The sequence below is a fragment of the Phalacrocorax carbo genome, unplaced genomic scaffold (assembly GCF_963921805.1).
Source record: "Phalacrocorax carbo unplaced genomic scaffold, bPhaCar2.1 SCAFFOLD_63, whole genome shotgun sequence".
Taxonomy (NCBI): domain Eukaryota; kingdom Metazoa; phylum Chordata; class Aves; order Suliformes; family Phalacrocoracidae; genus Phalacrocorax; species Phalacrocorax carbo.
Genome location: NW_026990423.1, coordinates 236,721 through 261,015, shown reverse-complemented (window position 1 = coordinate 261,015; position 24,295 = coordinate 236,721).

The following is a 24,295-nucleotide window of genomic DNA, read 5'->3' as shown; positions in this document are numbered from 1 at the left end:
AACCGGAGCGGATCGGGGCCGCCGCGCAAAAACCGGAGCGGATCCGGCCCGCGGAACGGGCCGCCGCGCAAAAACCGGACCGGATCGGGGCCGCCGCGCAAAAACCGGAGCGGATCCGGCCCGCGGAACGGGCCGCCGCGCAAAAACCGGAGCGGATCGGGGCCGCCGTGCAGAAACCGGAGCAGATCCGGCCCGCGGAACGGGCCGCGGCGCAAAAACCGGACAGGATCGGGGCCACCGCACAAAAACCGGAGCGGATCCGGCCCGCGGAACGGGCCGCCGCGCAAAAACCGGAGCGGATCGGGCCCGCCGCGCAAAAACCGGAGCGGATCCGGCCCGCGGAACGGGCCGCCGCGCAAAAACCGGAGCGGATCGGGCCGCCGCGCAAAAACCGGAGCGGATCCGGCCCGCGGAACGGGCCACGGCGCAAAAACCGGACCGAATCGGGGCCACCGCGCAAAAACCGGACCGGATGCGGCCCGCGGAACGGGCCACCGCGCAAAAACCGGACCGGATCGGAGCCACCGCGCAAAAACCGGACCGGATCCGGCCCGCGGAACGGGCCGCCGCACAAAAACCGGAGCGGATCGGGGCCGCCGCGCAAAAACCGGACTGGATCCGGCCCGCGGAACGGGCCGCCGCGCAAAAACCAGAGTGGATCGGGGCCGCCGGGCAAAAACCGGACTGGATGCGGCCCACGGAACGGGCCGCCGCGCAAAAACCGGACCGTATCGGGGCCGCCGCGCAAAAAGCGGAGTGGATCCGGCCCGCGGAACGGGCCACCGCGCAAAAACCGGATCGGCTCGGGGCTGCCGCGCAAAAACCGGAACGGATGCGGCCCGCGGAACGGGCCGCCGCGCAAAAATCGGACCGGATCGGGCCCGCCGCGCATAACCGGAGCGGATCCGGCCCGCGGAACGGGCCACCGTGCAAAAACCGGACCGGATCGGGGCCGCCGCGCAAAAACCGGAGCAGATCCGGCCCGCGGAACGGGCCGCGGCGCAAAAACCGGACAGGAACGGGGCCGCCGGGCAAAAACCGGAGCGGATCCGGCCCGCGGAACGGGCCGCCGCGCAAAAACCAGAGTGGATCGGGGCCGCCGCGCAAAAACCGGACCGGATCCGGCCCGCGGAACAGGCCGCCGCGCAAAAACCGGACCGGATCGGGGCCGCCGCGCAAAAACCGGACCGGATCCGGCCCGCAGAACGGGCCGCCGCGCAAAAACCGGAGCGGATCGTGGCCGCCGCGCAAAAACCGGACCGGATCCAGCCCGCGGAACGGGCCGCCGCGGAAAAACCGGAGCGGATCGGGGCCGCCGCGCAAAAAGCGGAGCGGATCCGGCCCGCGGAACGGGCCGCCGCGCAAAAACCGGACCGTATCGGGGCCGCCGCGCAAAAACCGGACCGGATCCGGCCCGCGGAAAGGGCCGCGGCACAAAAAAAGGACCGGCTCGGGGCCGCCGCGCAAAAACCGGAGCGGATCCGGCCCGCGGAACGGGCCGCCGCGCAAAAACCGGAGCGGATCGGGGCCACCGCGCAAAAACCGGAGCGGATCCGGCCCGCGGAACGGGCCGCGGCGCAAAAACCGGAGCGGATCGGGGCCGCCGCGCAAAAACCGGAGCGGATCCGGCCCGCGGAACGGGCCGCCGCGCAAAAACCGGAGCGGATCGGGGCCGCCGTGCAAAAACCGGACCGGCTCCGGCCCGCGGAACAGGCTGCCGCACAAAAACCGGAGCGGATCAGGGCCGCCGCGCAAAAACCGGAGCGGATCCGGCCCGCGGAACGGGCCGCCGCGCAAAAACCGGACAGGATCGGGGCCGCCGCGCAAAAACCGGATCGGATCCGGCCCGCGGAACGGGCCGCCGCGCAAAAACCGGACAGGATCGGGGCCGCCGCGCAAAAACCGGAGCGGATCCGGCCCGCGGAACGGGCCGCCGCGCAAAAACCGGACCGGATCGGGGCCGCCGCGCAAAAACCGGAGCGGATCCGGCCCGCGGAACGGGCCGCCGCGCAAAAACCGGACAGGCTCGGGGCCGCCGCGCAAAAACCGGAGCGGATGCGGCCCGCGGAACGGGCCACCGCGCAAAAACCGGAGCGGATCGGGCCCGCCGCGCAAAAACCGGAGCGGATTCGGCCCGCGGAACGGGCCGCCGCGCAAAAAACCGGAGCGGATCGGGGCCGCCGCGCAAAAACCGGAGCGGATCCGGCCCGCGGAACGGGCCGCGGCACAAAAACCGGACCGTATCGGGGCCGCCGCGCAAAAACCGGAGCGGATCCGGCCCGCGGAACGGGCCGCCGCGCAAAAACGGGAGCGGATCGGGGCCGCCGTGCAAAAACCGGAGCAGATCCGGCCCGCAGAACGGGCCGCCGCGCAAAAACCGGACAGGATGGGGGCCACCGCACAAAAACCGGAGCGGATCCGGCCCGCGGAACGGGCCGCCGCGCAAAAACCGGAGTGGATCGGGCCCGCCGCGCAAAAACCGGAGCGGATCGGGCCCGCCGCGCAAAAACCGGAGCGGATCCGGCCCGCGGAAGGGGCCGCCGCGCAAAAACCGGACCGGCTCGGGGCCGCCGCGCAAAAACCGGAGCGGATGCGGCCCGCGGAACGGGCCACGGCGCAAAAACCGGACCGAATCGGGGCCGCCGCGCAAAAACCGGACTGGATGCGGCCCGCGGAACGGGCCACCGCGCAAAAACCGGACCGGATCGGAGCCACCGCGCAAAAACCGGAGCGGATCCGGCCCGCGGAACGGGCCGCGGAACAAAAACCGGAGCGGATCGGGGCCGCCGCGCAAAAAGCGGAGCGGATCCGCCCCGCGGAACGGGCCACCGTGCAAAAACCGGACCGGATCGGGGCTGCCGCGCAAAAACCGGACCGGATCCGGACCCCGGAACGGGCCGCCGCGCTAAAAACCGGACCGGCTTGGGGCCGCCGCGCAAAAACCGGAGCAGATGCGGCCCGCGGAACGGGCCGCCGTGCAAAAACCGGAGCGGATCGGGGCCGCCGCGCAAAAACCGGAGCGGATCCGGCCCGCGGAACGGGCCGCCGCGCAAAAACCGGAGCGGATCCGGCCCGCGGAACGGGCCGCCGTGCAAAAACCGGACAGGATCGGAGCCGCAGCGCAAAAACCGGAGCGGATCCAGCCCGCGGAACGGGCCACCGCGCAAAAACCGGAGCGGATCGGGCCCGCCGCGCAAAAACCGGAGCGGATCCGGCCCGCGGAACGGGCCGCCGCGCAAAAACCGGAGCGGATCGGGGCCGCCGCGCAAAAACCGGAGCGGATCCGGCCCGCGGAACGGGCCGCCGCGCAAAAACCGGACAGGATCGGGGCCGCCGCGCAAAAACCGGAGCGGATCCGGCCCGCGGAACGGGCCGCCGCGCAAAAACCGGAGCGGATCGGGGCCGCCGTGCAAAAACCGGAGCAGATCCGGCCCGCGGAACGGGCCGCGGTGCAAAAACCGGACAGGAACGGGGCCACCGCACAAAAACAGGAGCGGATCCGGCCCGCGGAACGGGCCGCCGCGCAAAAACCGGAGCGGATCGGGCCCGCCGCGCAAAAACCGGAGCGGATCCGGCCCGCGGAACGGGCCGTCGCGCAAAAACCGGACCGGCTCGGGGCCGCCGCGCAAAAACCGGAGCGGATCCGGCCCGCGGAACGGGCCACGGCGCAAAAACCGGACCGAATCGGGGCCGCCGCGCAAAAACCGGACTGGATGCGGCCCGCGGAACGGGCCACCGCGCAAAAACCGGACCGGATCGGAGCCACCGCGCAAAAACCGGAGCGGATCCGGCCCGCGGAACAAGCCGCGGAACAAAAACCGGAGCGGATCGGGGCCGCCGCGCAAAAAGCGGAGCGGATCCGGCCCGCGGAACGGGCCACCGTGCAAAAACCGGACCGGATCGGGGCTGCCGCGCAAAAACCGGACCGGATCCGGAACCCGGAACGGGCCGCCGCGCTAAAAACCGGACCGGCTCGGGGCCGCCGCGCAAAAACCGGAGCAGATGCGGCCCGCGGAACGGGCCGCCGTGCAAAAACCGGAGCGGATCGGGGCCGCCGCGCAAAAACCGGAGCGGATCCGGCCCGCGGAACGGGCCGCCGCGCAAAAACCGGAGCGGATCCGGCCCGCGGAACGGGCCGCCGCGCAAAAACCGGACAGGATCGGGGCCGCCGCGCAAAAACCGGAGCGGATCCGGCCCGCGGAACGGGCCACCGCGCAAAAACCGGAGCGGATCGGGGCCGCCGCGCAAAAACCGGAGCGGATCCGGCCCGCGGAACGGGCCGCCGCGCAAAAACCGGAGCGGATCGGGGCCGCCGCGCAAAAACCGGAGCGGATCCGGCCCGCGGAACGGGCCGCCGCGCAAAAACCGGACAGGGTCGGGGCCGCCGCGCAAAAACCGGAGCGGATCCGGCCCGCGGAACGGGCCGCCGCGCAAAAACCGGAGCGGATCGGGGCCGCCGTGCAGAAACCGGAGCAGATCCGGCCCGCGGAACGGGCCGCGGCGCAAAAACCGGACAGGATCGGGGCCACCGCACAAAAACCGGAGCGGATCCGGCCCGCGGAACGGGCCGCCGCGCAAAAACCGGACAGGATCGGGGCCGCCGCGCAAAAACCGGAGCGGATCCGGCCCGCGGAACGGGCCGCCGCGCAAAAACCGGACAGGCTCGGGGCCGCCGCGCAAAAACCGGAGCGGATCCGGCCCGCGGAACGGGCCACGGCGCAAAAACCGGACCGAATCGGGGCCACCGCGCAAAAACCGGACCGGATGCGGCCCGCGGAACGGGCCACCGCGCAAAAACCGGACCGGATCGGAGCCACCGCGCAAAAACCGGAGCGGATCCGGCCCGCGGAACGGGCCGCGGCACAAAAACCGGAGCGGATCGGGGCCGCCGCGCAAAAACCGGACTGGATCCGGCCCGCGGAACGGGCCGCCGCGCAAAAACCAGAGTGGATCGGGGCCGCCGGGCAAAAACCGGACTGGATGCGGCCCACGGAACGGGCCGCCGCGCAAAAACCGGACCGTATCGGGGCCGCCGCGCAAAAAGCGGAGTGGATCCGGCCCGCGGAACGGGCCACCGCGCAAAAACCGGATCGGATCGGGGCTGCCGCGCAAAAACCGGAACGGATGCGGCCCGCGGAACGGGCCGCCGCGCAAAAATCGGACCGGATCGGGCCCGCCGCGCATAACCGGAGCGGATCCGGCCCGCGGAACGGGCCGCCGCGCAAAAACCGGAGCGGATCGGGGCCGCCGCGCAAAAACCGGAGCGGATGCGGCCCGCGGAACGGGCCGCCGCGCAAAAACAGGAGCGGATCGGGGCCGCCGCGCAAAAACCGGAGCGGATCCGGCCCGCGGAACGGGCCGCCGCGCAAAAACCAGAGTGGATCGGGGCCGCCGCGCAAAAACCGGAGCGGATCCGGCCCGCGGAACAGGCCGCCGCGCAAAAACCGGACCGGATCGGGGCCGCCGCGCAAAAACCGGACCGGATCCGGCCCGCAGAACGGGCCGCCGCGCAAAAACCGGAGCGGATCGTGGCCGCCGCGCAAAAACCGGAGCGGATCCAGCCCGCGGAACGGGCCGCCGCGGAAAAACCGGAGCGGATCGGGGCCGCCGCGCAAAAAGCGGAGCGGATCCGGCCCGCGGAACGGGCCGCCGCGCAAAAACCGGACAGGCTCGGGGCCGCCGCGCAAAAACCGGGGCGGATGCGGCCCGCGGAACGGGCCACCGCGCAAAAACCGGAGCGGATCGGGCCCGCCGCGCAAAAACCGGAGCGGATTCGGCCCGCGGAACGGGCCGCCGCGCAAAAACCGGAGCGGATCGGGGCCGCCGCGCAAAAACCGGAGCGGATCCGGCCCGCGGAACGGGCCGCGGCACAAAAACCGGACAGGATCGGGGCCACCGCACAAAAACCGGAGCGGATGCGGCCCGCGGAACGGGCCGCCGCGCAAAAACCGGAGTGGATCGGGCCCGCCGCGCAAAAACCGGAGCGGATCGGGCCCGCCGCGCAAAAACCGGAGCGGATCCGGCCCGCGGAACGGGCCGCCGCGCAAAAACCGGACCGTATCGGGGCCGCCGCGCAAAAACCGGAGCGGATCCGGCCCGCGGAACGGGCCACGGCGCAAAAACCGGACCGAATCGGGGCCGCCGCGCAAAAACCGGACTGGATGCGGCCCGCGGAACGGGCCACCGCGCAAAAACCGGACCGGATCGGAGCCACCGCGCAAAAACCGGAGCGGATCCGGCCCGCGGAACGGGCCGCGGAACAAAAACCGGAGCGGATCGGGGCCGCCGCGCAAAAAGCGGAGCGGATCCGCCCCGCGGAACGGGCCACCGTGCAAAAACCGGACCGGATCGGGGCTGCCGCGCAAAAACCGGACCGGATCCGGACCCCGGAACGGGCCGCCGCGCTAAAAACCGGACCGGCTCGGGGCCGCCGCGCAAAAACCGGAGCAGATGCGGCCCGCGGAACGGGCCGCCGTGCAAAAACCGGAGCGGATCGGGGCCGCCGCGCAAAAACCGGAGCGGATCCGGCCCGCGGAACGGGCCGCCGGGCAAAAACCGGAGCGGATCCGGCCCGCGGAACGGGCCGCCGCGCAAAAACCGGACAGGATCGGAGCCGCAGCGCAAAAACCGGAGCGGATCCAGCCCGCGGAACGGGCCACCGCGCAAAAACCGGAGCGGATCGGGCCCGCCGCGCAAAAACCGGAGCGGATCCGGCCCGCGGAACGGGCCGCCGCGCAAAAACCGGAGCGGATCGGGGCCACCGCGCAAAAACCGGAGCGGATCCGGCCCGCGGAACGGGCCGCCGCGCAAAAACCGGACAGGATCGGGGCCGCCGCGCAAAAACCGGAGCGGATCCGGCCCGCGGAACGGGCCGCCGCGCAAAAACCGGAGCGGATCGGGGCCGCCGTGCAAAAACCGGAGCAGATCCGGCCCGCGGAACGGGCCGCGGTGCAAAAACCGGACAGGAACGGGGCCACCGCACAAAAACCGGAGCGGATCCGGCCCGCGGAACGGGCCGCCGCGCAAAAACCGGAGCGGATCGGGCCCGCCGCGCAAAAACCGGAGCGGATCCGGCCCGCGGAACGGGCCGCCGCGCAAAAACCGGACCGGCTCGGGGCCGCCGCGCAAAAACCGGAGCGGATCCGGCCCGCGGAACGGGCCACGGCGCAAAAACCGGACCGAATCGGGGCCGCCGCGCAAAAACCGGACTGGATGCGGCCCGCGGAACGGGCCACCGCGCAAAAACCGGACCGGATCGGAGCCACCGCGCAAAAACCGGAGCGGATCCGGCCCGCGGAACGGGCCGCGGAACAAAAACCGGAGCGGATCGGGGCCGCCGCGCAAAAAGCGGACCGGATCCGGCCCGCGGAACGGGCCACCGTGCAAAAACCGGACCGGATCGGGGCTGCCGCGCAAAAACCGGACCGGATCCGGAACCCGGAACGGGCCGCCGCGCTAAAAACCGGACCGGCTCGGGGCCGCCGCGCAAAAACCGGAGCAGATGCGGCCCGCGGAACGGGCCGCCGTGCAAAAACCGGAGCGGATCGGGGCCGCCGCGCAAAAACCGGAGCGGATCCGGCCCGCGGAACGGGCCGCCGCGCAAAAACCGGAGCGGATCCGGCCCGCGGAAACGGCCGCGGCACAAAAACCGGACAGGATCGGGGCCGCCGCGCAAAAACCGGAGCGGATCCGGCCCGCGGAACGGGCCACCGCGCAAAAACCGGACAGGCTCGGGGCCGCCGCGCAAAAACCGGAGCGGATCCGGCCCGCGGAACGGGCCGCCGCGCAAAAACCGGAGCGGATCGGGGCCGCCGCGCAAAAACCGGAGCGGATCCGGCCCGCGGAACGGGCCGCCGCGCAAAAACCGGACAGGATCGGGGCCGCCGCGCAAAAACCGGAGCGGATCCGGCCCGCGGAACGGGCCGCCGCGCAAAAACCGGAGCGGATCGGGGCCGCCGTGCAGAAACCGGAGCAGATCCGGCCCGCGGAACGGGCCGCGGCGCAAAAACCGGACAGGATCGGGGCCACCGCACAAAAACCAGAGCGGATCCGGCCCGCGGAACGGGCCGCCGCGCAAAAACCGGAGCGGATCGGGCCCGCCGCGCAAAAACCGGAGCGGATCCGGCCCGCGGAACGGGCCGCCGCGCAAAAACCGGACAGGCTCGGGGCCGCCGCGCAAAAACCGGAGCGGATCCGGCCCGCGGAACGGGCCACGGCGCAAAAACCGGACCGAATCGGGGCCACCGCGCAAAAACCGGAGCGGATGCGGCCCGCGGAACGGGCCACCGCGCAAAAACCGGACCGGATCGGGGCCGCCGCGCAAAAACCGGAGCGGATCCGGCCCGCGGAACGGGCCACGGCGCAAAAACCGGACCGAATCGGGGCCGCCGCGCAAAAACCGGACTGGATGCGGCCCGCGGAACGGGCCACCGCGCAAAAACCGGACCGGATCGGAGCCACCGCGCAAAAACCGGAGCGGATCCGGCCCGCGGAACGGGCCGCGGAACAAAAACCGGAGCGGATCGGGGCCGCCGCGCAAAAAGCGGAGCGGATCCGGCCCGCGGAACGGGCCACCGTGCAAAAACCGGACCGGATCGGGGCTGCCGCGCAAAAACCGGACCGGATCCGGAACCCGGAACGGGCCGCCGCGCTAAAAACCGGACCGGCTCGGGGCCGCCGCGCAAAAACCGGAGCAGATGCGGCCCGCGGAACGGGCCGCCGTGCAAAAACCGGAGCGGATCGGGGCCACCGCGCAAAAACCGGAGCGGATCCGGCCCGCGGAACGGGCCGCCGCGCAAAAACCGGAGCGGATCCGGCCCGCGGAACGGGCCGCCGCGCAAAAACCGGACAGGATCGGGGCCGCCGCGCAAAAACCGGAGCGGATCCGGCCCGCGGAACTGGCCACCGCGCAAAAACCGGAGCGGATCGGGGCCGCCGCGCAAAAACCGGAGCGGATCCGGCCCGCGGAACGGGCCGCCGCGCAAAAACCGGAGCGGATCGGGGCCGCCGCGCAAAAACCGGAGCGGATCCGGCCCGCGGAACGGGCCGCCGCGCAAAAACCGGACAGGATCGGGGCCGCCGCGCAAAAACCGGAGCGGATCCGGCCCGCGGAACGGGCCGCCGCGCAAAAACCGGAGCGGATCGGGGCCGCCGTGCAGAAACCGGAGCAGATCCGGCCCGCGGAACGGGCCGCGGCGCAAAAACCGGACAGGATCGGGGCCACCGCACAAAAACCGGAGCGGATCCGGCCCGCGGAACGGGCCGCCGCGCAAAAACCGGACAGGATCGGGGCCGCCGCGCAAAAACCGGATCGGATCCGGCCCGCGGAACGGGCCGCCGCGCAAAAACCGGACAGGCTCGGGGCCGCCGCGCAAAAACCGGAGCGGATCCGGCCCGCGGAACGGGCCGCCGCGCAAAAACCGGAGCGGATCGGGGCCGCCGCGCAAAAACCGGAGCGGATCCGGCCCGCGGAACGGGCCGCCGCGCAAAAACCGGAGCGGATCGGGGCCGCCGCGCAAAAACCGGAGCGGATCCGGCCCGCGGAACGGGCCGCCGCGCAAAAACCGGAGCGGATCGGGGCCGCCGCGCAAAAACCGGACCGGATCCGGCCCGCGGAACGGGCCGCCGCGCAAAAACCGGAGCGGATCGGGGCCGCCGCGCAAAAACCGGAGCGGATCCGGCCCGCGGAACGGGCCGCCGCGCAAAAACCGGAGCGGATCGGGGCCGCCGCGCAAAAACCGGAGCAGATCCGGCCCGCAGAACGGGCCGCGGCGCAAAAACCGGACAGGATCGGGGCCACCGCACAAAAACCGGAGCGGATCCGGCCCGCGGAACGGGCCGCCGCTCAAAAACCGGACCGGCTTTGGCCCTCCGCGCAAAAACCGGAGCGGATCCGGCCCGCGGAACGGGCCGCCGCGCAAAAACCGGACAGGATCGGGGCCGCCGCGCAAAAACCGGAGCGGATCCGGCCCGCGGAACGGGCCGCGGCGCAAAAACCGGACCGAATCGGGGCCGCCGCGCAAAAACCGGACTGGATGCGGCCCGCGGAACGGGCCGCCGCGCAAAAACCGGACCGGATCGGAGCCACCGCGCAAAAACCGGAGCGGATCCGGCCCGCGGAAGGGGCCGCGGCACAAAAACCGGACCGGATCGGGGCCGCCGCGCAAAAACCGGAGCGGATCCGGCCCGCGGAACGGGCCGCCGCGCAAAAACCAGAGTGGATCGGGGCCGCCGCGCAAAAAACCGGACCGGATCCGGCCCGCGGAACGGGCTGCCGCGCAAAAACCGGAGCGGATCGGGGCCGCCGCGCAAAAACCGGAGCGGATCCGGCCCGCGGAACGGGCCACCGCGCAAAAATCGGAGCGGATCGGGGCCGCCGTGCAAAAACCGGAGCGGATGCGGCCCGCGGAACGGGCCGCCGCGCAAATATCGGACCGGATCGGGGCCACCGCGCAAAAACCGGACCGGATGCGGCCCGCGGAACAGGCCGCCGCGCAAAAACCGGACCGGATGCGGCCCACGGAACGGGCCGCCGCGCAAAAACCGGAGCGGATCGGGGCCGCCGCGCAAAAAGCGGAGCGGATCCGGCCCGCGGAACGGGCCACCGCGCAAAAACCGGATCGGATCGGGGCTGCCGCGCAAAAACCGGACCGGATCCGGACCCCGGAACGGGCCGCCGCGCTAAAAACCGGACCGGCTCGGGGCCGCCGCGCAAAAACCGGAGCAGATGCGGCCCGCGGAACGGGCCGCCGCGCAAAAATCGGACCGGCTCGGGGCCGCCGCACAAAAACCGGAGCGGATGCGGCCCCGCGGAACGGGCCGCCGCGCAAAAACCGGACAGGATCGGGGCCGCCGCGCAAAAACCGGAGTGGATCCGGCCCGCGGAACGGGCCGCCGCGCAAAAACCGGAGCGGATCCGGCCTGCGGAAAGGGCCGCGGCACAAAAACCGGACCGGCTCGGGGCCGCCGCGCAAAAACCGGAGCGGATGCGGCCCGCGGAACGGGCCGCCGCGCAAAAATCGGAGCGGATCGGGGCCGCCGCGCAAAAACCGGACCGGATCCAGCCCGCGGAACGGGCCGCCGCGCAAAAACCAGACCAGATCGGGGCCGCCGCGCAAAAACCGGAGCGGATGCGGCCCGCAGAACGGGCCGCGGCGCAAAAACCGGACCGTATCGGGGCCGCCGCGCAAAAACCGGAGCGGATCCGGCCCGCGGAACGGGCCGCCGCGCAAAAACCGGACAGGATCGGGGCCGCCGCGCAAAAACCGGAGCGGATGCGGCCCGCGGAACGGGCCGCCGCGCAAAAACCGGAGCGGATCGGGGCCGCCGCGCAAAAACCGGAGCGGATCCGGCCTGCGGAACGGGCCACGGCGCAAAAACCGGACCGAATCGGGGCCGCCGCGCAAAAACCGGACTGGATGCGGCCCGCGGAACGGCCACCGCGCAAAAACCGGACCGGATCGGAGCCACCGCGCAAAAACCGGAGCGGATCCGGCCCGCGGAAGGGGCCGCGGCACAAAAACCGGAGCGGATCGGGGCCGCCGCGCAAAAACCGGACTGGATCCGGCCCGCGGAACGGGCCGCCGCGCAAAAACCAGAGTGGATCGGGGCCGCCGCGCAAAAACCGGACCGGATCGGGGCCGCCGCGCAAAAAGCGGAGTGGATCCGGCCCGCAGAACGGGCCACCGCGCAAAAACCGGACCGGCTCGGGGCTGCCGCGCAAATACCGGAACGGATCCGGCCCGCGGAACGGGCCGCCGCGCAAAAATCAGACCGGATCGGGCCCGCCGCGCAAAAACCGGAGCGGATCCGGCCCACGGAACGGGCCGCCGCGCAAAAACCGGAGCGGATCGGGGCCGCCGCGCAAATACCGGAGCGGATGCGGCCCGCGGAACGGGCCGCGGCACAACAACAGGAGCGGATCGGGTCCGCCGCGCAAAAACCGGAGCGGATCCGGCCCGCGGAACGGGCCGCCGCGCAAAAACCAGAGTGGATCGGGGCCGCCGCGCAAAAACCGGACCGGATCCGGCCCGCGGAACGGGCCGCGCAAAAACCGGACCTGATCGGGGCCGCCGCGCAAAAACCGGACCGGATCCGGCCCGCAGAACGGGCCGCCGCGCAAAAACCGGAGCGGATCGTGGCCGCCGCGCAAAAACCGGAGCGGATCCAGCCCGCGGAACGGGCCGCCGCGGAAAAACCTGAGCGGATCAGGGCCGCCGCGCAAAAACCGGAGCGGATCCGGCCCGCGGAACGGGCCGCCGCGCAAAAACCGGACCGTATCGGGGCCGCCGCGCAAAAACCGGAGCGGATCCGGCCCGCGGAACGGGCCGCCGCGCAAAAACCGGAGCGGATCGGGGCCACCGCGCAAAAAGCGGACCGGATCCGGCCCGCTGAACGGGCTGCCGCGGCGCAAAAACCGGAGAGGATCGGGGCCGCCGCGCAAAAACCGGAGCGGATCCGGCCCGCGGAACGGGCCGCCGCGCAAAAACCGGAGCGGATCGGGGCCGCCGTGCAAAAACCGGACCGGCTCCGTCCCGCGGAACGGGCTGCCGCACAAAAACCGGAGCGGATCGGGGCCGCCGCGCAAAAACCGGACCGGATCGGGGCCACCGCGCAAAAACCGGAGCGGAACCGGCCCGCGGAACGGGCCGCCGCGCAAAAACCGGACAGGATCGGGGCCGCCGCGCAAAAACCGGACCGGATCCGGCCCGCGGAACGGGCCGCGGCGCAAAAACCGGACTGGATGCGGCCCACGGAACGGGCCGCCGGGCAAAGACCGGAGCGGATCGGAGCCACCGCGCAAAAACCGGAGCGGATCCGGCCCGCGGAAGGGGCCGCCGCGCAAAAACCGGAGTGGATCGGGGCCGCCGCGCAAAAACCGGAGCGGATCCGGCCCGCGGAACGGGACGCCGCGCAAAAACCGGAGCGGATCGGGGCCGCCGCGCAAAAACCGGACCGGATCCGGCCCGCAGAACGGGCCGCCGCGCAAAAACCGGACCGGCTCGGGGCGGCCGCGCAAAAACCGGAGCGGATCCAGCCCACGGAACGGGCCGCCGCGCAAAAACCGGAGCGGATCGGGGCCGCCGGGCAAAAACCGGACTGGATGCGGCCCACGGAACGGGCCGCCGCGCAAAAACCGGACCGTATCGGGGCCGCCGCGCAAAAAGCGGAGCGGATCCGGCCCGCGGAACGGGCCGCCGCGCAAAAACCGGATCGGATCGGGGCTGCCGCGCAAAAACCGGAACGGATGCGGCCCGCGGAACGGGCCGCCGCGCAAAAATCGGACCGGATCGGGCCCGCCGCGCATAACCGGAGCGGATCCGGCCCGCGGAACGGGCCGCCGCGCAAAAACCGGAGCGGATCGGGGCCGCCGCGCAAAAACCGGAGCGGATGCGGCCCGCGGAACAGGCCGCCGCGCAAAAACAGGAGCGGATCGGGGCCGCCGCGCAAAAACCGGAGCGGATCCGGCCCGCGGAACGGGCCGCCGCGCAAAAACCAGAGTGGATCGGGGCCGCCGCGCAAAAACCGGACCGGATCCGGCCCGCGGAACAGGCCGCCGCGCAAAAACCGGACCGGATCGGGGCCGCCGCGCAAAAACCGGACCGGATCCGGCCCGCAGAACGGGCCGCCGCGCAAAAACCGGAGCGGATCGTGGCCGCCGCGCAAAAACCGGAGCGGATCCAGCCCGCGGAACGGGCCGCCGCGGAAAAACCGGAGCGGATCGGGGCCGCCGCGCAAAAAGCGGAGCGGATCCGGCCCGCGGAACGGGCCGCCGCGCAAAAACCGGACCGTATCGGGGCCGCCGCGCAAAAACCGGACCGGATCCGGCCCGCGGAAAGGGCCGCGGCACAAAAAAAGGACCGGCTCGGGGCCGCCGCGCAAAAACCGGAGCGGATCCGGCCCGCGGAACGGGCCGCCGCGCAAAAACCGGACCGGATCGGGGCCACCGCGCAAAAACCGGAGCGGATCCGGCCCGCGGAACGGGCCGCGGCGCAAAAACCGGAGCGGATCGGGGCCGCCGCGCAAAAACCGGAGCGGATCCGGCCCGCGGAACGGGCCGCCGCGCAAAAACCGGAGCGGATCGGGGCCGCCGTGCAAAAACCGGATCGGCTCCGGCCCGCGGAACAGGCTGCCGCACAAAAACCAGAGCGGATCGGGGCCGCCGCGCAAAAACCGGAGCGGATCCGGCCCGCGGAACGGGCCGCCGCGCAAAAACCGGAGCGGATCGGGGCCGCCGCGCAAAAACCGGATCGGATCCGGCCCGCGGAACGGGCCGCCGCGCAAAAACCGGACAGGATCGGGGCCGCCGCGCAAAAACCGGAGCGGATCCGGCCCGCGGAACGGGCCGCCGCGCAAAAACCGGAGCGGATCGGGGCCGCCGCGCAAAAAGCGGAGCGGATCCGGCCCGCGGAACGGGCCGCCGCGCAAAAACCGGACAGGCTCGGGGCCGCCGCGCAAAAACCGGGGCGGATGCGGCCCGCGGAACGGGCCACCGCGCAAAAACCGGAGCGGATCGGGCCCGCCGCGCAAAAACCGGAGTGGATTCGGCCCGCGGAACGGGCCGCCGCGCAAAAACCGGAGCGGATCGGGGCCGCCGCGCAAAAACCGGAGCGGATCCGGCCCGCGGAACGGGCCGCGGCACAAAAACCGGACAGGATCGGGGCCACCGCACAAAAACCGGAGCGGATGCGGCCCGCGGAACGGGCCGCCGCGCAAAAACCGGAGTGGATCCGGCCCGCCGCGCAAAAACCGGAGCGGATCGGGCCCGCCGCGCAAAAACCGGAGCGGATCCGGCCCGCGGAACGGGCCGCCGCGCAAAAACCGGACCGGATCGGGGCCGCCGCGCAAAAACCGGAGCGGATCCGGCCCGCGGAACGGGCCACGGCGCAAAAACCGGACCGAATCGGGGCCGCCGCGCAAAAACCGGACTGGATGCGGCCCGCGGAACGGGCCACCGCGCAAAAACCGGACCGGATCGGAGCCACCGCGCAAAAACCGGAGCGGATCCGGCCCGCGGAACGGGCCGCGGAACAAAAACCGGAGCGGATCGGGGCCGCCGCGCAAAAAGCGGAGCGGATCCGCCCCGCGGAACGGGCCACCGTGCAAAAACCGGACCGGATCGGGGCTGCCGCGCAAAAACCGGACCGGATCCGGACCCCGGAACGGGCCGCCGCGCTAAAAACCGGACCGGCTCGGGGCCGCCGCGCAAAAACCGGAGCAGATGCGGCCCGCGGAACGGGCCGCCGTGCAAAAACCGGAGCGGATCGGGGCCGCCGCGCAAAAACCGGAGCGGATCCGGCCCGCGGAACGGGCCGCCGGGCAAAAACCGGAGCGGATCCGGCCCGCGGAACGGGCCGCCGCGCAAAAACCGGACAGGATCGGAGCCGCAGCGCAAAAACCGGAGCGGATCCAGCCCGCGGAACGGGCCACCGCGCAAAAACCGGAGCGGATCGGGCCCGCCGCGCAAAAACCGGAGCGGATCCGGCCCGCGGAACGGGCCGCCGCGCAAAAACCGGAGCGGATCGGGGCCGCCGCGCAAAAACCGGAGCGGATCCGGCCCGCGGAACGGGCCGCCGCGCAAAAACCGGACAGGATCGGGGCCGCCGCGCAAAAACCGGAGCGGATCCGGCCCGCGGAACGGGCCGCCGCGCAAAAACCGGAGCGGATCGGGGCCGCCGTGCAAAAACCGGAGCAGATCCGGCCCGCGGAACGGGCCGCGGTGCAAAAACCGGACAGGAACGGGGCCACCGCACAAAAACCGGAGCGGATCCGGCCCGCGGAACGGGCCGCCGCGCAAAAACCGGAGCGGATCGGGCCCGCCGCGCAAAAACCGGAGCGGATCCGGCCCGCGGAACGGGCCGCCGCGCAAAAACCGGACCGGCTCGGGGCCGCCGCGCAAAAACCGGAGCGGATCCGGCCCGCGGAACGGGCCACGGCGCAAAAACCGGACCGAATCGGGGCCGCCGCGCAAAAACCGGACTGGATGCGGCCCGCGGAACGGGCCACCGCGCAAAAACCGGAGCGGATCGGAGCCACCGCGCAAAAACCGGAGCGGATCCGGCCCGCGGAACGGGCCGCGGAACAAAAACCGGAGCGGATCGGGGCCGCCGCGCAAAAAGCGGACCGGATCCGGCCCGCGGAACGGGCCACCGTGCAAAAACCGGACCGGATCGGGGCTGCCGCGCAAAAACCGGACCGGATCCGGAACCCGGAACGGGCCGCCGCGCTAAAAACCGGACCGGCTCGGGGCCGCCGCGCAAAAACCGGAGCAGATGCGGCCCGCGGAACGGGCCGCGGCGCAAAAACCGGAGCGGATCGGGGCCGCCGCGCAAAAACCGGAGCGGATCCGGCCCGCGGAACGGGCCGCCGCGCAAAAACCGGAGCGGATCCGGCCCGCGGAACGGGCCGCCGCGCAAAAACCGGACAGGATCGGGGCCGCCGCGCAAAAACCGGAGCGGATCCGGCCCGCGGAACGGGCCACCGCGCAAAAACCGGAGCGGATCGGGGCCGCCGCGCAAAAACCGGACCGGATCCGGCCCGCGGAACGGGCCGCCGCGCAAAAACCGGAGCGGATCGGGGCCGCCGCGCAAAAACCGGAGCGGATCCGGCCCGCGGAACGGGCCGCCGCGCAAAAACCGGACAGGATCGGGGCCGCCGCGCAAAAACCGGAGCGGATCCGGCCCGCGGAACGGGCCGCCGCGCAAAAACCGGAGCGGATCGGGGCCGCCGTGCAGAAACCGGAGCAGATCCGGCCCGCGGAACGGGCCGCGGCGCAAAAACCGGACAGGATCGGGGCCACCGCACAAAAACCAGAGCGGATCCGGCCCGCGGAACGGGCCGCCGCGCAAAAACCGGAGCGGATCGGGCCCGCCGCGCAAAAACCGGAGCGGATCCGGCCCGCGGAACGGGCCGCCGCGCAAAAACCGGACAGGCTCGGGGCCGCCGCGCAAAAACCGGACTGGATCCGGCCCGCGGAACGGGCCACGGCGCAAAAACCGGACCGAATCGGGGCCACCGCGCAAAAACCGGACCGGATGCGGCCCGCGGAACGGGCCACCGCGCAAAAACCGGACCGGATCGGGGCCGCCGCGCAAAAACCGGAGCGGATCCGGCCCGCGGAACGGGCCACGGCGCAAAAACCGGACCGAATCGGGGCCGCCGCGCAAAAACCGGACTGGATGCGGCCCGCGGAACGGGCCACCGCGCAAAAACCGGACCGGATCGGAGCCACCGCGCAAAAACCGGAGCGGATCCGGCCCGCGGAACGGGCCGCGGAACAAAAACCGGAGCGGATCGGGGCCGCCGCGCAAAAAGCGGAGCGGATCCGGCCCGCGGAACGGGCCACCGTGCAAAAACCGGACCGGATCGGGCCTGCCGCGCAAAAACCGGACCGGATCCGGAACCCGGAACGGGCCGCCGCGCTAAAAACCGGACCGGCTCGGGGCCGCCGCGCAAAAACCGGAGCAGATGCGGCCCGCGGAACGGGCCGCCGTGCAAAAACCGGAGCGGATCGGGGCCGCCGCGCAAAAACCGGAGCGGATCCGGCCCGCGGAACGGGCCGCCGCGCAAAAACCGGAGCGGATCGGGGCCGCCGCGCAAAAACCGGAGCGGATCCGGCCCGCGGAACGGGCCGCCGCGCAAAAACCGGAGCGGATCGGGGCCGCCGCGCAAAAACCGGAGCGGATCCGGCCCGCGGAACGGGCCGCCGCGCAAAAACCGGAGCGGATCGGGGCCGCCGCGCAAAAACCGGAGCGGATCCGGCCCGCGGAACGGGCCGCCGCGCAAAAACCGGAGCGGATCGGGGCCGCCGTGCAGAAACCGGAGCAGATCCGGCCCGCGGAACGGGCCGCGGCGCAAAAACCGGACAGGATCGGGGCCACCGCACAAAAACCGGAGCGGATCCGGCCCGCGGAACGGGCCGCCGCGCAAAAACCGGAGCGGATCGGGCCCGCCGCGCAAAAACCGGAGCGGATCCGGCCCGCGGAACGGGCCGCCGCGCAAAAACCGGACAGGCTCGGGGCCGCCGCGCAAAAACCGGAGCGGATCCGGCCCGCGGAACGGGCCACGGCGCAAAAACCGGACCGAATCGGGGCCACCGCGCAAAAACCGGACCGGATGCGGCCCGCGGAACGGGCCACCCCGCAAAAACCGGACCGGATCGGAGCCACCGCGCAAAAACCGGAGCGGATCCGGCCCGCGGAACGGGCCGCGGCACAAAAACCGGAGCGGATCGGGGCCGCCGCGCAAAAACCGGACTGGATCCGGCCCGCGGAACGGGCCGCCGCGCAAAAACCAGAGTGGATCGGGGCCGCCGCGCAAAAACCGGACTGGATGCGGCCCACGGAACGGGCCGCCGCGCAAAAACCGGACCGTATCGGGGCCGCCGCGCAAAAAGCGGAGTGGATCCGGCCCGCGGAACGGGCCACCGCGCAAAAACCGGATCGGATCGGGGCTGCCGCGCAAAAACCGGAACGGATGCGGCCCGCGGAACGGGCCGCCGCGCAAAAATCGGACCGGATCGGGCCCGCCGCGCATAACCGGAGCGGATCCGGCCCGCGGAACGGGCCGCCGCGCAAAAACCGGAGCGGATCGGGGCCGCCGCGCAAAAACCGGAGCGGATGCGGCCCGCGGAACGGGCCGCGGCACAAAAACAGGAGTGGATCGGGGCCGCCGCGCAAAAACCGGAGCGGATCCGGCCCGCGGAACGGGCCGCCGCGCAAAAACCAGAGTGGATCGGGGCCGCCGCGCAAAAACCGGACCGGATCCGGCCCGCGGAACAGGCCGCCGCGCAAAAACCGGACCGGATCGGGGCCGCCGCGCAAAAACCGGACCGGATCCGGCCCGCAGAACGGGCCGCCGCGCAAAAACCGGAGCGGATCGTGGCCGCCGCGCAAAAACCGGAGCGGATCCAGCCCGCGGAACGGGCCGCCGCGGAAAAACCGGAGCGGATCGGGGCCGCCGCGCAAAAAGCGGAGCGGATCCGGCCCGCGGAACGGGCCGCCGCGCAAAAACCGGACCGTATCGGGGCCGCCGCGCAAAAACCGGACCGGATCCGGCCCGCGGAAAGGGCCGCGGCACAAAAAAAGGACCGGCTCGGGGCCGCCGCGCAAAAACCGGAGCGGATCCGGCCCGCGGAACGGGCCGCCGCGCAAAAACCGAAGCGGATCGGGGCCACCGCGCAAAAACCGGACCGGATCCGGCCCGCGGAACGGGCCGCCGGGCAAAAACCGGAGCGGATCGGGGCCGCCGCGCAAAAACCGGAGCGGATCCGGCCCGCGGAACGGGCCGCGGCGCAAAAACCGGACAGGATCGGGGCCGCCGCGCAAATACCGGACCGGCTCCGGCCCGCAGAACGGGCTGCCGCACAAAAACCGGAGCGGATCGGGGCCGCCGCGCAAAAACCGGAGCGGATCCGGCCCGCGGAACGGGCAGCCGCGCAAAAACCGGACCGGATCGGGGCCACTGCGCAAAAACCGGAGCGGATCCGGCCCGCGGAACGGGCCGCCGCGCAAAAACCGGACAGGATCGGGGCCGCCGCGCAAAAACCGGACCGGATCCGGCCCGCGGAACGGGCCGCGGCGCAAAAACCGGACTGGATGCGGCCCACGGAACGGGCCGCCGGGCAAAAACCGGAGCGGATCGGAGCCACCGCGCAAAAACCGGAGCGGATCCGGCCCGCGGAACGGGCCGCCGCGCAAAAACCGGAGCGAATCGGGGCCGCCGCGCAAAAACCGGAGCGGATCCGGCCCGCGGAACGGGCCGCCGCGCAAAAACCGGAGCGGATCCGGCCCGCGGAAACGGCCGCGGCACAAAAACCGGACCGGCTCGGGGCCGCCGCGCAAAAACCGGAGCGGATCCGGCCCGCGGAACAGGCCGCGGCGCAAAAACCGGACAGGCTCGGGGCCGCCGCGCAAAAACCGGAGCGGATCCGGCCCGCGGAACGGGCCGCCGCGCAAAAACCGGAGCGGATCGGGGCCGCCGCGCAAAAACCGGAGCGGATCCGGCCCGCGGAACGGGCCGCCGCGCAAAAACCGGACAGGAACGGGGCCGCCGCGCAAAAACCGGATCGGATCCGGCCCGCGGAACGGGCCGCCGCGCAAAAACCGGACAGGCTCGGGGCCGCCGCGCAAAAACCGGAGCGGATCCGGCCCGCGGAACGGGCCGCCGCGCAAAAACCGGAGCGGATCGGGGCCGCCGCGCAAAAACCGGAGCGGATCCGGCCCGCGGAACGGGCCGCCGCGCAAAAACCGGAGTGGATCGGGCCCGCCGCGCAAAAACCGGAGCGGATCCGGCCCGCGGAACGGGCCGCCGCGCAAAAACCGGAGCGGATCGGGGCCGCCGCGCAAAAACCGGACCGGATCCGGCCCGCGGAACGGGCCGCCGCGCAAAAACCGGAGCGGATCGGGGCCGCCGCGCAAAAACCGGAGCGGATCCGGCCCGCGGAACGGGCCGCCGCGCAAAAACCGGAGCGGATCGGGGCCGCCGCGCAAAAACCGGAGCAGATCCGGCCCGCAGAACGGGCCGCGGCGCAAAAACCGGACAGGATCGGGGCCACCGCACAAAAACCGGAGCGGATCCGGCCCGCGGAACGGGCCGCCGCGCAAAAACCGGACCGGATCGGAGCCACCGCGCAAAAACCGGAGCGGATCCGGCCCGCGGAAGGGGCCGCGGCACAAAAACCGGACCGGATCGGGGCCGCCGCGCAAAAACCGGAGCGGATCCGGCCCGCGGAACGGGCCGCCGCGCAAAAACCAGAGTGGATCGGGGCCGCCGCGCAAAAACCGGACCGGATCCGGCCCGCGGAACGGGCTGCCGCGCAAAAACCGGAGCGGATCGGGGCCGCCGCGCAAAAACCGGAGCGGATCCGGCCCGCGGAACGGGCCACCGCGCAAAAATCGGAGCGGATCGGGGCCGCCGTGCAAAAACCGGAGCGGATGCGGCCCGCGGAACGGGCCGCCGCGCAAATATCGGACCGGATCGGGGCCACCGCGCAAAAACCGGACCGGATGCGGCCCGCGGAACGGGCCGCCGCGCAAAAACCGGACCGGATGCGGCCCACGGAACGGGCCGCCGCGCAAAAACCGGAGCGGATCGGGGCCGCCGCGCAAAAAGCGGAGCGGATCCGGCCCGCGGAACGGGCCACCGCGCAAAAACCGGATCGGATCGGGGCTGCCGCGCAAAAACCGGACCGGATCCGGACCCCGGAACGGGCCGCCGCGCTAAAAACCGGACCGGCTCGGGGCCGCCGCGCAAAAACCGGAGCAGATGCGGCCCGCGGAACGGGCCGCCGCGCAAAAATCGGACCGGCTCGGGGCCGCCGCACAAAAACCGGAGCGGATGCGGCCCGCGGAACGGGCCGCCGCGCAAAAACCGGACAGGATCGGGGCCGCCGCGCAAAAACCGGAGTGGATCCGGCCCGCGGAACGGGCCGCCGCGCAAAAACCGGAGCGGATCCGGCCTGCGGAAAGGGCCGCGGCACAAAAACCGGACCGGCTCGGGGCCGCCGCGCAAAAACCGGAGCGGATGCGGCCCGCGGAACGGGCCGCCGCGCAAAAATCGGAGCGGATCGGGGCCGCCGCGCAAAAACCGGACCGGATCCAGCCCGCGGAACGGGCCGCCGCGCAAAAACCAGACCAGATCGGGGCCGCCGCGCAAAAACCGGAGCGGATCCGGCCCGCGGAACGGGCCGCGGCGCAAAAACCGGACCGTATCGGGGCCGCCGCGCAAAAAGCGGACCGGATCCGGCCCGCGGAACGGGCCGCCGCGCAAAAACCGGACAGGATCGGGGCCGCCGCGCAAAAACCGGAGCGGATCCGGCCCGCGGAACGGGCCGCCGCGCAAAAACCGGAGCGGATCGGGGCCGCCGCGCAAAAACCGGAGCGGATCCGGCCCGCGGAACGGGCCGCCGCGCAAAAACCGGACAGGCTCGGGGCTGCCGCGCAAAAACCGGACCGGATCCGGCCCGCGGAACGGGCCACCGCGCAAAAACCGGAGCGGATCGGGCCCGCCGCGCAAAAACCGGAGCGGATGCGGCCCGCGGAACGGGCCGCCGCGCAAAAACCGGAGCGGATCGGGGCCGCCGCGCAAAAACCGGAGCGGATGCGGCCCGCGGAACGGGCCGCGGCGCAAAAACCGGACCGTATCGGGGCCGCCGCGCAAAAACCGGAGCGGATCCGGCCCGCGGAACGGGCCGCCGCGCAAAAACCGGAGCGGATCGGGGCCACCGCGCAAAAACCGGAGCAGATCCGGCCCGCAGAACGGGCCCCGGCGCAAAAACCGGACAGGATCGGGGCCGCCGCGCAAAAACCGGAGCGGATCCGGCCCGCGGAACGGGCCGCCGCGCAAAAACCGGACAGGATCGGGGCCGCCGCGCAAAAACCGGACCGGATCCGGCCCGCGGAACGGGCCACCGCGCAAAAACCGGACCGGATCGGGCCCGCCGCGCAAAAACCGGAGCGGATGCGGCCCGCGGAACGGGCCGCCGCGCAAAAACCGGAGCGGATCGGGGCCGCCGCGCAAAAACCGGAGCGGATCCGGCCCGCGGAACGGGCCGCCGCGCAAAAACCGGACAGGATCGGGGCCGCCGCGCAAAAACCGGAGCGGATCCGGCCCGCGGAACGGGCCGCCGCGCAAAAACCGGAGCGGATCGGGGCCGCCGTGCAAAAACCGGAGCAGATCCGGCCCGCAGAACGGGCCGCGGCGCAAAAACCGGACAGGATCGGGGCCACCGCACAAAAACCGGAGCGGATCCGGCCCGCGGAACGGGCCGCCGCGCAAAAACCGGAGCGGATCGGGCCCGCCGCGCAAAAACCGGAGCGGATGCGGCCCGCGGAACGGGCCGCCGCGCAAAAACCGGACCGGCTCGGGGCCGCCGCGCAAAAACCGGAGCGGATCCGGCCCGCGGAACGGGCCACGGCGCAAAAACCGGACCGAATCGGGGCCGCCGCGCAAAAACCGGACTGGATGCGGCCCGCGGAACGGACACCGCGCAAAAACCGGACCGGATCGGAGCCACCGCGCAAAAACCGGAGCGGATCCGGCCCGCGGAAGGGGCCGCGGCACAAAAACCGGAGCGGATCGGGGCCGCCGCGCAAAAACCGGACTGGATCCGGCCCGCGGAACGGGCCGCCGCGCAAAAACCAGAGTGGATCGGGGCCGCCGCGCAAAAACCGGACCGGATGCGGCCCACGGAACGGGCCGCCGCGCAAAAACCGGAGCGGATCGGGGCCGCCGCGCAAAAAGCGGAGTGGATCCGGCCCGCGGAACGGGCCACCGCGCAAAAACCGGACAGGATCGGGGCTGCCGCGCAAATACCGGAACGGATCCGGCCCGCGGAACGGGCCGCCGCGCAAAAATCAGACCGGATCGGGCCCGCCGCGCAAAAACCGGAGCGGATCCGGCCCGCGGAACGGGCCGCCGCGCAAAAACCGGAGCGGATCGGGGCCGCCGCGCAAATACCGGAGCGGATGCGGCCCGCGGAACGGGCCGCGGCACAAAAACAGGAGCGGATCGGGGCCGCCGCGCAAAAACCGGACCGGATCCGGCCCGCGGAACGGGCCGCCGCGCAAAAACCAGAGTGGATCGGGGCCGCCGCGCAAAAACCGGACCGGATCCGGCCCGCGGAACGGGCCGCCGCGCAAAAACCGGACCTGATCGGGGCCGCCGCGCAAAAACCGGAGCGGATCCGGCCCGCAGAACGGGCCGCCGCGCAAAAACCGGAGCGGATCGTGGCCGCCGCGCAAAAACCGGACCGGATCCAGCCCGCGGAACGGGCCGCCGCGGAAAAACCTGAGCGGATCAGGGCCGCCGCGCAAAAAGCGGAGCGGATCCGGCCCGCGGAACGGGCCGCCGCGCAAAAACCGGACCGTATCGGGGCCGCCGCGCAAAAACCGGACCGGATCCGGCCCGCGGAACGGGCCGCCGCGCAAAAACCGGAGCGGATCGGGGCCACCGCGCAAAAACCGGACCGGATCCGGCCCGCTGAACGGGCTGCCGCGGCGCAAAAACCGGAGAGGATCGGGGCCGCCGCGCAAAAACCGGAGCGGATCCGGCCCGCGGAACGGGCCGCCGCGCAAAAACCGGAGCGGATCGGGGCCGCCGTGCAAAAACCGGACCGGCTCCGTCCCGCGGAACGGGCTGCCGCACAAAAACCGGAGCGGATCGGGGCCGCCGCGCAAAAACCGGACCGGATCGGGGCCACCGCGCAAAAACCGGAGCGGAACCGGCCCGCGGAACGGGCCGCCGCGCAAAAACCGGACAGGATCGGGGCCGCCGCGCAAAAACCGGACCGGATCCG